Here is a 14,488-nt window from a genome sequence, read left to right on the forward strand (position 1 = left end):
ATAATAGAAAAATCAAAATAAGAATGTCTGATAAAAAGAAATAAAATATTGGACGCCACTGGTTACCTTATGGAAACCAAAAATATACAAAAAATAGAAATATTAAAAGAAAGATAGCTAGATCAAAAATTAAACAACAAAAAAAATCCACGAGGAAAATAAACTTCCTGTACCTGGCTGTATACCATAAATCACAAAAATGCCAAGTTTCTTGTAAAAGGTATATATTAAAATACCCTAAATAAGGGTCAAAATACAAAACGTTTTCGGATTAAGGAATCCATCATCAGTGTTTAAAAGCCAAAATTTGCATGCCTGAGCCACCAAAATGTATTTTGAGTTGGCCATTGAAATCCAATATGTGAGGTTTTCACCAAAAAAAGTTCCAACCACGTGGGGAGAGTCCTGTGTTGCCCTGGGTAACATCCAGGTTTATCTATTACATCCGATGGATTTTATATAAATATGTAAAACATCTTTATTATTTACATTTAAAGGGTTTTTACCCTATACATTTTGGTGGCTCAGGCATGCAAATTTTGGCTTTTAAACACTGATGATGGATTCCTTAATCCGAAAACGTTTTGTATTTTGACCCTTATTTAGGGTATTTTAATATATACCTTTTACAAGAAACTTGGCATTTTTTAACAAAAAAAATACTCAATGTAAAATATACACTTGCGATCATAAAAAGCGGGTCACTCGATGATTTATTCAAGTTAGATGTCTCGAATTGTCTAAGCCTGTTGTCCGATTTTAGTGATTTTTTTAATATGTTATAGCCTTATTCTTTAACAATATCGCTATAATAATATTGTTGCTAGACAGGTAAATTGTCATTGTATACCGGGTGTAACAATCATACAGTGTTTATTCCTCAAAGCTCGGAACACCCTGTGGAACTTTTTAGCATAGATAAAATATTGAAATTAAAACTCGATTGTAGCCTTAGGCTTTCTTAACATTTTCTTTTTTGCTTTATTGGTTTATGTTGGATAATAAAAAAGTTAGGCACGTTAACAACTAACCATGTTCTTCATCAATACAGGGTGTTTCTAAATAAGCCAGACAATCTTTAAGAGGTAATTCTGCATGAAAAAATAATGACCGTTTGCTTTATAAACGTATGGCCGCAAATTATTCGGTTTCGAGATACGGGATGTTGAATTTTTTCTTACAAACTGACGATTTATTTATTACTTTAAAACCGCTTGTGATATGCAAATGAAATTTGGTAGGTATTAAGAGGTAGTTATGCCGCATTTTTTGACATACAATTAAGAATTTCATAATCACCATTGGCGCGCATACGGGATGTATCTAAAATGTTTATACCGGTATGCACGCCAATGGTGAATATATAATTATTAATTGTATGTCAAAAAATGCACAATAACTGCCTCTTAACACCTACCAAATTCTATTTGCATGTCTGTAAGGATTTTAGAGCAATAAATAAATCATCAGTTTGTAAGAAAAACTTCAACATCCCGTATCTCGGAAACAAAGCATTTGCAGACATATGTTTATAAAGCAAACTGTCATTATTTTTTCATAAAGAATTACCCCTTAAAGTTTATCGCACTTATTTAGAAACACTCTCTATTGATGAAGAACATGGCCAGTTATTAACGTGCCTAACGTTTTTATTGTCCAACATAAACAAATAAATCAAAAAAGAAAATGTTAAGAAAGCCTAAGGCTACAATTGAGTTTTAATTTCAATATTTTATCTAACCTAAAACATTCCACAGGGTGTTCCGAACTTTGAGGAATAAACACTGTATGATTGTTACACCCGGTATACAATGACAATTTACCTGTCTAGCAACAATATTGTTATAGTGATATTTTTAAAGAATAAGAACATACTAAAAAAATCACTCAAATCGGACAACATGTTTAGAAAATTCGAGACATCTAACTTGAATAATTCATCGATTGACCCGCTTTTTATGATCGCAAGTGTATAAAATACAATTGCGTTCATAAAAGGCGGGTCACTCGACAAATTATTCAAGTTTGATGTCCCGAATTTTCTAAACCTGTTGTCCGATTTGTGTGATTTTTTTAGTATGTTATAGCCTTATTCTCTAACAATATCGCTATAATTAGTCTAGGCGCCAAATAGAGGTCACCGTGTCATTTTCAATTCTGATGGACAAACTCAACGGTTTCTTATGGATTTTGGGCTAATGATTACGAATTTCGAGGGGGGATTTCGATCCGAGTGGTCCAAAAATTGTTATAAACAATTTAATTGTTTATAAATTGTTTATAAGGCTCTGGCTCATAAACTAAAAGAGATATAAAAAATGTTTCAAATAAAATTTGTTCCCTAATAAAAGACGAGGAAACAACCGTTTACTAAACTTAAATCCGACAATTAGAACTCAAGATATTGTAAAATTAGTGCACAGTGCAAATTGCAATTTGCAAAATAAGTATTTTTCGAAGCTTTACCGATCGTAACTCGACTTCTACGCACGCAAATGAGCCTTATAAGGTGTCCTTTTAAAGCTTAATTAAGATGCTTCCAAACAAAGTTTGTTAAATTATTTGATCTTCATTTGTTTTAAAGTTATACCCATTTGAAGTTATAATTTTCTTAAAAAAATTGTACATTAATTTGTTTATAAAGGTTTCAAGCAAACTTGAGCTATAAACATTTATACTTTAATTAACAATAATGATAAAACAACTCAAAAGGAACAATTTGAGCTTAAGAAAATGTTCGTAAGTTTATTTTTGGCTAAGATGTCGATATTTAAATGGCGCGCTATGAGGCGCAAGTTTGGCTCACAGTCAAGTAAGTATGTATTCTTCGACGCTTTATCGATCGTAACTCGGCTTCTACGCATGAAAATGAGCCAATATGTGATATCCATATAAAAATGGATTGAGTTCTTTTGCAGCATCATCATTGCATATAAAACGAGCATTTATGATGTGGCGGCATACACACAATTGACGGGCCTTGATGATGCTGCAAAAGAACTAGATCCACTTTATATGGATATCATATAGATAATTAGACTCTGAAGCCTCAAAAAGTTTTAGTTTTACTGCCTACAAGAACAGACTTGTACCACCATGTAACTGTTACAATTTCGCTAAGAATTTATGCAGATATAAAAAAGCTGATACTCCCTGTATATCTCTATGCAGATTTGCAGATGCATGAAAAAAATGTTTGTAAAAATAGTATTAATAAATAATATCAACTTACTTTTTAGTTATACTTCTGAAATATTAGTTTTTAATGTTTTTTTCTCATTTAGTGCAAAAAATAGAAGACAATGTAAATAGAATGAAAGGTGATACGAGGTACAGTATGATGATTTAATTATAAGAATTATATGATAAAATTTTATTAGGACCTTCAAGAATGAAAAATGAAGATAACGTATGTATACATAGAAATTATAATTTGCATCGAGAAGTTAGCACGTGAACCTTTACGCGGTGAGCCGATCTTGCGCCTCATAGCGCGCGCCATTAAAATATCGACATCTTGGCCAAAAATAAACTTATGAACATTTTCATAACCTCAAATTGTTCCTTTTGAGTTTTTCTATCATTATTGTTCATTAAAGTATAAATGTTTATAGCTAAAATTTGCTTGAAACCCCTATAAACAAATGAATGTACAATATCTTTAAGAAAATTGTAAATTCAAACGGGTATAACTTTAAAACAAATGAAGCTCAAGTAATTTAAAAAACTTTGTTTGGAAGCCTGTTAATTAAGCTTTAAAACGACACCTTCCAAGTCTTCTTTGCGTGCGTAGAAGCCGAGTTACGATCGATAAAGCTTCGAAAAATACTTATTTTGCAATTTGCAATTTGCATTGTGCACTAATTTTACAATATCTTTAGTTCTAATTGTTAGATTTAAGTTTAGTAAACGGTTTTTTCTTCGTTTTTTATCAAGGAACAAATTTTGTTAGAAACATTTTTTTTTATCTCTTTTAGTTTATGAGCCAGAGCCTTATAAAAAATTTATAAACAATTAAATTGTTTATAACAATTTTTTGACCACTCGGATCGAAATCCCCCTCGAAATTCGTAAGCAGCAGCCAAAAATCCATAAGAAACCGTTGAGTTTGTCCATCAGAATTGAATATGACACGGTGACCCCTCTGGCGCCTAGACTAAATAACATTGTTGCTAGACAGGTAAATTGTCATTGTATACCGAGTGTAAAAATCATACTGTGTTTATTCCTCAAAGTTCGGAACACCCTGTGGAATGTTTTAGCATTGATAAAATATTTAAATTAAAACTCGATTGTAGCCTTAGGCTTTCTTAACATTTTCTTTTTTGGTTTATTTGTTTATGTTGGATAATAAAAAAGTTAGGCACGTTAACAATTAACCATGTTCTTCATCAATACAGGGTGTTTCTAAATAAGTGCGACAAACTGTATGGGGTAATTCTGCATGAAAAAATAATTATCGTTTGCTTTATAAACGTATGGCTGCAAATTCTGCGGTTTCGAGATATGGGATGTTGAATTTTTCTTACAAACTGACGATTTATTTATTGCTCTAAAACCGGTTGAGATATGCAAATGAAATTTGATAGGTGTTAAGAGGTAGTTATGGCGCATTTTTTAAAATACAACTAAGAATTTTATATCCACCATTGGCATGCATACGGAAAGTATCTAAAATGTTTATACTCGTATGCACGCCAATGGTGAATGTAGAATTATTAATTGTATGTCAAAAAATGCACAATAACTAAACTGTCTCTTAAAACCTACCAAATTTTATTTGCATATATCTACGGGCTTTAGAGCAATAAATAAATCGTCTTTGTAATAAAAACTTAAACATCCCTTATCTCGGAAACGAAGCATTTGCGGACATTATGTTTATAAAGAAAACTGTCAGTATTTTTTCATGCAAAATTACTCCTTAAAATTTGTTGCACTTATTAAAAAACACCCTGTATTGATGAAGAGCATGGTTAGTTGTTAACGTGCCTAACTTTTTTATTATCCAACAAAAACAAATAAAACAAAAAAGAAAATGTTAAGAAAGCCTAAGGCTACAATCGAGTTTTAATTTCAATATTTTATCTATGCCAAAACATTCCACAGGGTGTTCCAAACTTCGAGGAATAAACACACTATGATTGTTACACCCGGTATACAATGACAATTTACCTGTCCAGCAACAATATTATTATAGCGATATTGTTAAAGAATAAGGCTATAACATACTAAAAAAATCACTCAAATCGGACAACAGGTTTAGAAAATTCCAGACATCTACAGTAGGAAAAATGAAAGAATACCCATGAACGAATATATAAAACACGCTGTATTTTCCTGTCACCGTATCATACAAAAAATTGGCCAGCACAAGTACATGTAATAATTATTATTACATGTACTTGCGCTGGCCAATTTTTTTTGTGACACGGTGAGAGGAAAATACAGCGTGTTTTACATGTTCGTTCATGGGTATTCTTTCATTTTTCCGACTGTAACTTGAATAACTCATCGAGTGATCCGCTTTTTATGATCGCAAGTGTACTTTTATTAGTACGTGAAAACAAATATAGCGTGATTTACCTTGTTGTACTTTACTCAGCCAAATCTTTATTGTTCTTACGATACAAGAGAGAAGGAAAAGAGAAATAATAAATTTGTATTTTGCAAATCAAACATTATTTATTAAAACAAAAAATTAAATTATGAATATTTGATCTCATGGTGTTACAAATAGAGATCGAGATTACCAAATAAAAAAATGAAACAAAAGTTTTACATAACAAAAAATAATACCTTGTACAATCATTGTCTTTATTCTTCTTGGTGGTTGTTAACTCCAAAGCGCGATTTCACTTCACTAAAGTCACTTTATAAATGATTTATACAGCAACAGTACATAATTGATGAAACCATAGTTCATAAAAAAAATTATAGAAAAATTCAGCATTGTATGCATTCCGGATTCTCAAAATATATTAGCACTACTCGAATAAAATATTAAAAAAAAGATTGTTATCTAGTTCCTTAAACGGATTCAAAATTATACAAAAATAAAAGCAACTTCATGCTTTAAAAGAAAACTTCTACTTCTGCTTACGTGTAAAGAAAGAAGTACCAATAGGGGTGCGAAAATATCGCGTTCGCTTAAAAACTGCGGAACGCGGTGGCCTGTGACTTGCTTAGGCCATGCTGGAACAAACACTAACTCTAACACAAAAACTTCTGCAATAAAATTGCACAAACTTAACTGGAACTTCAACACAAACTGGTAGCTCAGGTGTCGCTGCGAGCCGCGGACACTCCGAGGCCTCCACTTCTTGACTTGTCGACAGCTCTAACCAAAACTGAATGTCTTCACGGCACTCTCTGCTAGACAAAACTTAACTCTCTGCCAGACCAAAGTTAACTAACTCTTTCAGTTCTCCTTCAAGCCCAGGTTCCTTCTCTCAAAAAAAAAAAAAAGAATTCACCTCCCACTTGGGTAACCATCAGGTACTTTATCAAATAAGAATAAACCAAACATTTTCTCTGCCAATAAGATAGCGAGAGAATGATAATAAGAATATCCTACTGAAGCTATAATTCTTCTTCCTGACCAATCACAAAAAAATAAACAGGCCGATCTCAGTACTTCGTACCACCTACTTTTCTCACAAAAAAAACGCCGACTTGGACGTATTCACAGCTAAGGCCCGTTCTCATATGCGTTATCAAAAAGAACACTTGTTGTTGATCAGCCTCCAAGCTACTTATCTTTTAGACAAACAAACAGCGACATTTCAACTCAAGTGGACAGAATTCTGTCTCAAAAAAAAAACATTAAACTCTTCTGATATTTAGCCGAAGACAAACAAATACTCTACTTATTAAAGAATTATTACCAAAATTCCTTTGTCGGTTGTTAGATAAATTAAAAAATAGAGATACGAACACGCATAAGAATCGAGAAAAACTACGTAATACCGAAGCTTGATGAAAAACACTCGAGGAAATAAGAATTTATCGATTCAATACTGTGAGAAACAAATTATGTCATACCTACACACTCTAAAGCGATAGATTTGCGAGAACTCAACAATCTCTGAAAACAAAAATGAATTCAACGAATCTAACATACAAGGCTTAGCGAAAGTCAGTGATTAGAAAATACTAATGACCTTTGCACCCGTTACAACGTTACTTGTCACAAGATACTTGCCTTTTGTAAACGTTTCTTCTTAACGTGCCCTATCAAGTCCCCTTAACGTTCGCGATTAACATGGCAAAATTGTCTCTCTCTCTCTCTCTCTCTCTCTCTCTCGAGCTATTCTAAATAGTTGCTGTGCTTTCTTTATACCTGTCCACTCTCTGATATTCTTCAACTAAGATACCTGTTTTCTACCAATTCCACTGCGTCCTTCGATTTTACTCATCATAATAAGTTGAAAAATATTATATCGGTCTCCCCTTATTACGGTCCAAAATAGGCCATCTTTCTACATTTGATGTTATTCGCGAACAGCATTTGCTCTCTTAAGAACTGCTACATTTGTCAGCATAGCCGTCCATGGTGTTTTTAGTGTATGCATATTTCAAATGCCTCCAAACAATTAATAGTGGATATTTTTAATGTCCATGTTTCGACACCGAACTTAACGTTTAATCATGTGCTTTCGAAGTTGAAGTTGCAAGATACCATTACAGAAGAATGACCTCATTTTTAAAAATGTTGTGCGGACTATCTCGATTCTACATTTGAGGAGGTGTCAATCAAAACCAATCTTGTCCACCTTAAGAAGTTTTAGGGAAATCGCAAAAAACGTTTTAGTAAATAACCTTGCACTGAAAATCGGTAAAATTAGCATGTATCATTTTATTTAGTGAAATTATAGTAAATATTTTAAATCTAAAGGTATAAATAAACCTGTAAATACGTTTTAAAAAAAGGACATGTTTTTGTTTGATTGGATTTCGTGGACATGATCTTTTTTGTTTGAAATCTTATGGGACATGTTTGATTTTGGTGGCTCTTCAGTAAGATGGAATAGAATATCATTCTATAATATGTTTACTTTTCTATAGTTTTTATTAATATTTTAATCACGTGACCAAATCTGGGCACTGCTATATAGCTAAATGGACATGTGGTTTTATGAATTGAAACTAGCTGTGGACATGATCTCATTTGATTTGGGACGCTAATATTGTGTATTCATTTTAAAAAGGACATAAATTTTTTTAACCGAAACCGAAAACATCACAGAATAGGATTCACCATTTTTATTATGAAACAGTACATACTCATTTTTGATTTTTATGGACATGATTGATTTTGATTGACGCCTCTTCATTTTATCTCATTATCTGGATTTAGTTATTCAGTAATATGGCAACTAAGATATTTAAAACTGGGTACTCTTTGAATTGTATGACCATCAACATCTAACCGTGAATCTTGATGTGCCGAACGGCTAAACATGTATTTGGTTTTTGAACAGTTTTACATTTATGCCAAACTCTCTTCCCACTACGTCAATGGCATTTAAAAGGCATTGTAATCCGTTCATGTCATCACTTAAAATAACTGGATCGTCTGCATATCTGATTGTATTTATCAGAATTCCATTAACTTACACGTCCCATTCCAAATTATGCAGCGCTTCTTTAAATATTCTATCTGAATATAAATTGAACCACAGTGGGGACAGTATACAACCGTGTCTGACATCTCTTTATTTTTACATATATTTGTGTTGATTTCCCATTTATGCAAGCTGTTGCTGTTTGACGCCAGTATAGTTTTTCTATAATCCCTACGCTCTTGACTATCTTATCCTTTAATATATTAATTAATTTGTGATGCTGTATTCTATCAAAGGCCTTTTCATTGTCAATAAATACAGCAAAGACGTCTTTCCTTTGATCTCGGCGTTTCTGCAATAATACATTTAGTGCAAAGAGTGCGTCCCGGGTTCCCAGTCCATTTCTAAAGCCAAATTGTCTGTCATCCTGGTCTTCTTCACATTTATCTCTGATTCTGCTGTGGATGATACGTAGAAAGTGTGGCGGCTCATAAGGCTTATCATTCTATAATCGCTATTTAGGGCGTTGTTTTTTGGTAGCGTTATGAATTCGGACTTTAACTAATTTTCAGGTATACCACAAGTCGAATAAACATGATGAAAAGTTTGACCAGTTTACTTGAGTCACATTTTGAAACATTTTAAAACGTTTACTTGAGACATATTTTACTTTCCTTGCCTTAAAATAATATTCAAGTAAACGTTTACAAAAGGCTAGTAACTTGTGGCAAGTAACCTGCCCACTTTCTCACTGACTTCATGTATACCGGCATTTACCACTAAACTGCGAGTCACTTATCAGAACGACATTGATGTATGCCAGCGAAACGTGGATTATCAACCAGTAAGAAGAACGGAAAGTAGAGATTTGGGAAAGAAAGGTAATCAGAAAAATCTTCGGAGGAATTCGGGTGGTCACGCGATTTGGAGAAAACGTACACATAAAAAACAACGTGAAACAATGAGGATGTATAGAAAACCAATAATAATGGCAAAAATACGAGCCCAAAAAGTTTTTTGGATTTAAATGAGAACACTGGAATAAAAGAAAGACCACAAGTCAATGAAAAAATTATAGTATACACTTTTTTGTAGACAATTTACCATTTTCAGGGTTTACACAATTCTTCAAAAGACAAGCAATTATTAAACAGAGGCTATACAGTTCATCAAAAAATGAGTACCCTGTAAAAATACTCGTCGAAATCGTCAGATTAAGATAAGGTAAGGTAAGTACATGGTGAACAGTGCGTATTTAAAAAACCTGATGGTTTGAGCGGGGCGTATGGAAAACAAGAATCTACAGGTCGAGCAAGTCTTGTAAATTTCATGATTGCGAGCCACGTTTCACGCAACCGTGTTTGCGTACTTGTGTTTCGAGTTGCGTGGTCGTGCGGAGTTATATTTACCAATTCGCGCAATCGTACTTGAGACGCTGTGTCAGGTGAGGTGTTTGAAAATTTGTGTAACTTGATCGCTTGATTCTGTGGTGTGAAGGTGGTTAAACTTTTGTTTTATTTTTTTTGTTTTGTTTGTTTTTGTTGTTGCGAATATATCGCAGAAAGTTTTTAGATGAAGTAATTGTATGATGAAGATAACACAGAAAATACAAGAGGGCAGCATACTTTGCAAAACAATTGTTACAATTTGAAATCAACAATTTGTTAAGTTGTTGTCTTGCAGGTAAAAAAGTGACTTTTTAAAAAAATTATATCTTGGAAACTAAAAATTATTTTTATTTATAATTGAAACATGTAAAAGTATAGTACTCTCAAAAAAATTTCAGCCAAAAATATTCATTTTTGTAGAGTTGACTGCAATTTTTCGACAACAGCCCTTTTTTGCAGTGAGCAGCATAACAAGTCCAGTCTCATCTGAAATCAAAGTTTCTTGTAGTTTATACCTCTGGCTAGTGAATGAACAAAGGATTTTTTATTAGATGAGGTCATTTTTGTTTTATAAAAAAAAACTACTTTAAAAATGAGAAAAATTGGGGTCAAAAATGTGTTTAAACTTATGTAAAATCTTCAAATCTCATTTTTTTTAATTCCTTCGTTCATATTCTAGCCAGAGGTATAAACTACAAGAAACTTTTTGATTTCAGATGAGACTAGTTATGCTGCCAACGCAAAAAAACTTAAACTCTACAAAAATGAATATTTTTGGCTGAAACTTTTTTTGAGACTACCTTAAGTACTATACTTTTACATGTTCCAATTATAAATAAAAATAAATTTTAGTTTTCGAGATATAATTTTTTTAAAAAGTCACTTTTTTTACCCACAAGACCTATGTACCCCCTTAAAAAAATGTTTGGAAGAATATGTTTGATGGCCAAGATGCATACATATATTTAGAAGGAAAGTTCCTGATTTCTGTAGTATAATACATAATACCGAAGAGGAAGTAGCCCTAAGCGCCGGACTCCACTTGCGATTTGTAGTTGTGAAGATTGAACACATTCTTTCAAATAGAAGTCAATCCATGATTATTTAGTCACAAATGGATTAACTTGTATTTGAAACAATGTGTTCAATCTTCCTGATTACAAATCGCAAGTGGAGTGCGGCGGTAATAACACCAAAATATTCCATATAGGTCCATAGAAGGTACACAGACATTGAAAAATTCCTGGAATATCCCCTAAAACATGTTCCCTGAACATCCCAGGAAAATCCTGTGTCAGCATTTTAAACATTACCTGAATGTCTTATTGGAACATTCCATGAATGTCCACGAATGTTCTCTGGACATTCAAAATATATTTTGTAGACATTCCATGGATATACCAGAAATACAGTGATGAGCGCTCTAATAACCGGCAAAATAGCACAAAAGATGTATTAAGTAGTGAGATAAAAAGCATGAAACTAGTCGAGCTGGGAAATTTAGCGATATTAACTTATACATTTAGATTGTATTGATTGTGTACCACCTTCAGACGTATCAGACGAGTTTGGAAACTACCACTGTCACAGTGACAGTTTTAGTTGACATACTCCTCCGATATGTGTAAAGGTGGGATCAATATAACGTAAATTTAAAGGTTAATTTCGCTAAATTTCCCAGCTCGATTAGTTTCATTTCTTTTTATCTCACAACTAAATATGTTGCCCATATTTTGCCGGTTATTAGGGCACTCATCACTGTACATCCTTGCTGATGTGACAATACCTCATATCTGTTTTTTCATGAGTTTTGTATGAGAGATGGAAAAACATGTTTTAAGGTCACCTCCTGTGTTCATATGTAAGTTTTGACTTGTTTTGTAGTTCATAGATAGTTTAATTTACTACAAAACAAGTCAAAAAATATCATATGAAAACAGGAGGTGACCCTAAGACAAGTTTTTAGTCTCTCTTACAAAACTCATGAAAAAACAGATAGGATGTATTATTACATCACTGACGATATGTGGCCATACCAAATAATACATCTTTGATAAATATAAACATTTTTATTGAACAAAATCTTTTCATACATTTTTTTAATGCAATTTACTGATATTCCTAAATATTTCAAAAAAATGTGTCACATTTGCTTTGTAAACCTTTCTTTTGCCTTTCGTAGCCACATATTCCGTTTCCTTCCTGGTTTTTTGTAGACCACTTCTCTCAGCTGATTCTAAAAAAAAATAAATGGTAATTTTTCTATCCTTTACAATTAACAATCAGAAGAAATATTATTTACAGATAATGATATGCATAATAATAATAGGTTTGTTCTAGCATCAGTTTGAAACCATCAGCGAATAGTGGACCAGCGCGAGTAGAGGGGATCGCACTGGTGACTATTATGTTCTTTTACTGACCAACTGTTTGCTGATGGTTTTTGACTAGTTTGACTGTTTGCTAGAACAAACCTAATAATAATGAATATTTTGTATTTTGACAATGACATCTGATGTGGAAGTCAAAACATTAATAAAATTATTTTTTCAAGTTAACTTTCACATGCGCGTCTTAAAATTGTACTTTTAATACTTATATCATAAATAACTATTAAAACTATCTTAAGAGGAAACAGTATCAATCAACGGGTAGCGAAAATGTGTTCCAAGATTGCGGCTGTAATTTTGAATATTTTTTCGAGATATTTGGCACACATATTCGTAATATAATAAAGAATGGCGGCACAGAGCCCAATTTGAAAAATATATTAATATGTGGAAATTACTTTGTAATTAAATACAATATAAAAAAAACGAGCTTGTACCGCCATTAAGAAGAACAAAAAAATACACTTTCTTCAAATACAACTTTTTTATCCGATTTTGTGTTATTTTGGAACTACTAAAATTTTTTATTTCATTAGTAGTTCCAAAATTACACAAAATCTAGGCTCTGTACCGCCATTCTTTATTATTTTACCAATACGTGTGCCAAATGCCTTGAAAAAATATTCAAAATTACAGTGACAATTTTGGAACACGTTTTGGCTACCTGTTTATAGCTACTGTATTACCTTAAAAGATTGTAATTTGCTAAACCAGTATATTTTACTCTACTACTACTCTACTAGCTACCTCATTTTCCACTGTTTCTAAAGACTTGTTTACATGGGTAGAGTTTTGAGGAGAGTAGAGTAGCGGTAGTACTCTACCAAAAATGGCTTGATACCATTCACATGAGGAGAGTACAAGTATAGTACTGATGCTAGTATAGTGAAACCGATTTTTGTATTTTTAAACACTCTTGATTATAAGTGCACCTTAAATTCTTAATTTTTTGCTTAAGCTCGTTTACTCCAAAGCCCCCTTTGGCATTCTTTCGACGATTTCATCCTCCGCAGCTTGCTGCAAACTTTTATTTCTGTAGTATACACGACCTAAATTCCATAAACACTGGTATTCGCCGTATTATAGCTCTACAAGTTTTAAAGTTTCATCTTCGGTGAACTTCATTTTCACTATTTACACAAAACACAATTCCAGCCAGAATGACAGTGCCCCCATGTACTCTCCTACCTACTCTATTCTGCCATAATTGAGCGTGTTCCTTGGGTAGAGTGTGCAGCCGAGTAGACATTTTGGCAGTAGTGGTGGTCATAGAGTAGTTACTTTGCCATAGGTTGCTAGTCACTCTACTTTAACTCCAACTATACACTCTACCAGCTATTCTACTGTGCTGAGCATTTTTACAGGTAGAGTTACTCTACTCTATCAAGTACTTGCATCATTACTCTACCCCTGTAAACAAGTCTTAAATCTACTGAATGAAAATCTACTTAATCTACTCTTAATGAAAAATGTCTAAAATCATTTACCCACCTAGTATTATTGTAGAATTTAAGACAGTCCAGTGCCTTATAAATAATTTCAATATGAATATTTTTTCCTTTAATTCTCCTTTGATACCACTCCATTTTAGATTTTGGGGAACTTATTCCATTGTGTTTATAGCCCATATTTATTGAAGGAACCCAATCTGGAGATTGTTATTATCGATTAAGTCTGCTGGTTTTCCTACAAGATTAAAATGTTAACATCTTCAAAAATCCTTACTGTTGTAATTGTAACTTACCAGATATAAAATGATTACAGCAGACAGGACAGGAATATTTTCATTTCGCTAGTAAAACCTGTACATTGTATTGCATTTAACCATTGTTGTCTCTCAGATGATACCTTATTTAGTTCAGTTTAAAAGTGAACTTTATCTTGACTTTATCACAATTACTTTGCATTTCACACTTCAAAACACAACACCAATGAAGCATATTATCTTTCTAAATTAATACTTCCAGAGAAAATGTTAAATTAATCTTTGTACAACACAAAATTACAAAGAAATACAACTAAAATTATCTAAAACTCATGAAGAACAGATAGAATAAGATTAGTAGCCATATTGATTTAATTTTGACAGCATGGTAATAGAAACGATTATATTTAAATTTGGTAAATAACTCCGCACGACCAC

At 32.6% G+C, this 14,488-nt stretch overlaps 1 long non-coding RNA gene across 1 annotated transcript; it reads right to left on the reverse strand.

Moving 5' to 3' along the window:
* Nucleotides 1–12,004: 12,004 nt before the first annotated feature.
* LOC126879503 (uncharacterized) lies at nucleotides 12,005–14,441 on the reverse strand. Its single transcript, XR_007696079.1, has 3 exons — nucleotides 14,090–14,441; nucleotides 13,837–14,031; nucleotides 12,005–12,191 (listed from the first exon to the last, which is right to left on the reverse strand). It is a non-coding gene; the product is annotated as an uncharacterized LOC126879503 (long non-coding RNA).
* Between the last annotated feature and the right edge of the window lie 47 nt (nucleotides 14,442–14,488).

Source organism: Diabrotica virgifera, chromosome 2 (genome assembly GCF_917563875.1).
Source record: "Diabrotica virgifera virgifera chromosome 2, PGI_DIABVI_V3a".
Lineage (NCBI taxonomy): Eukaryota > Metazoa > Arthropoda > Insecta > Coleoptera > Chrysomelidae > Diabrotica > Diabrotica virgifera.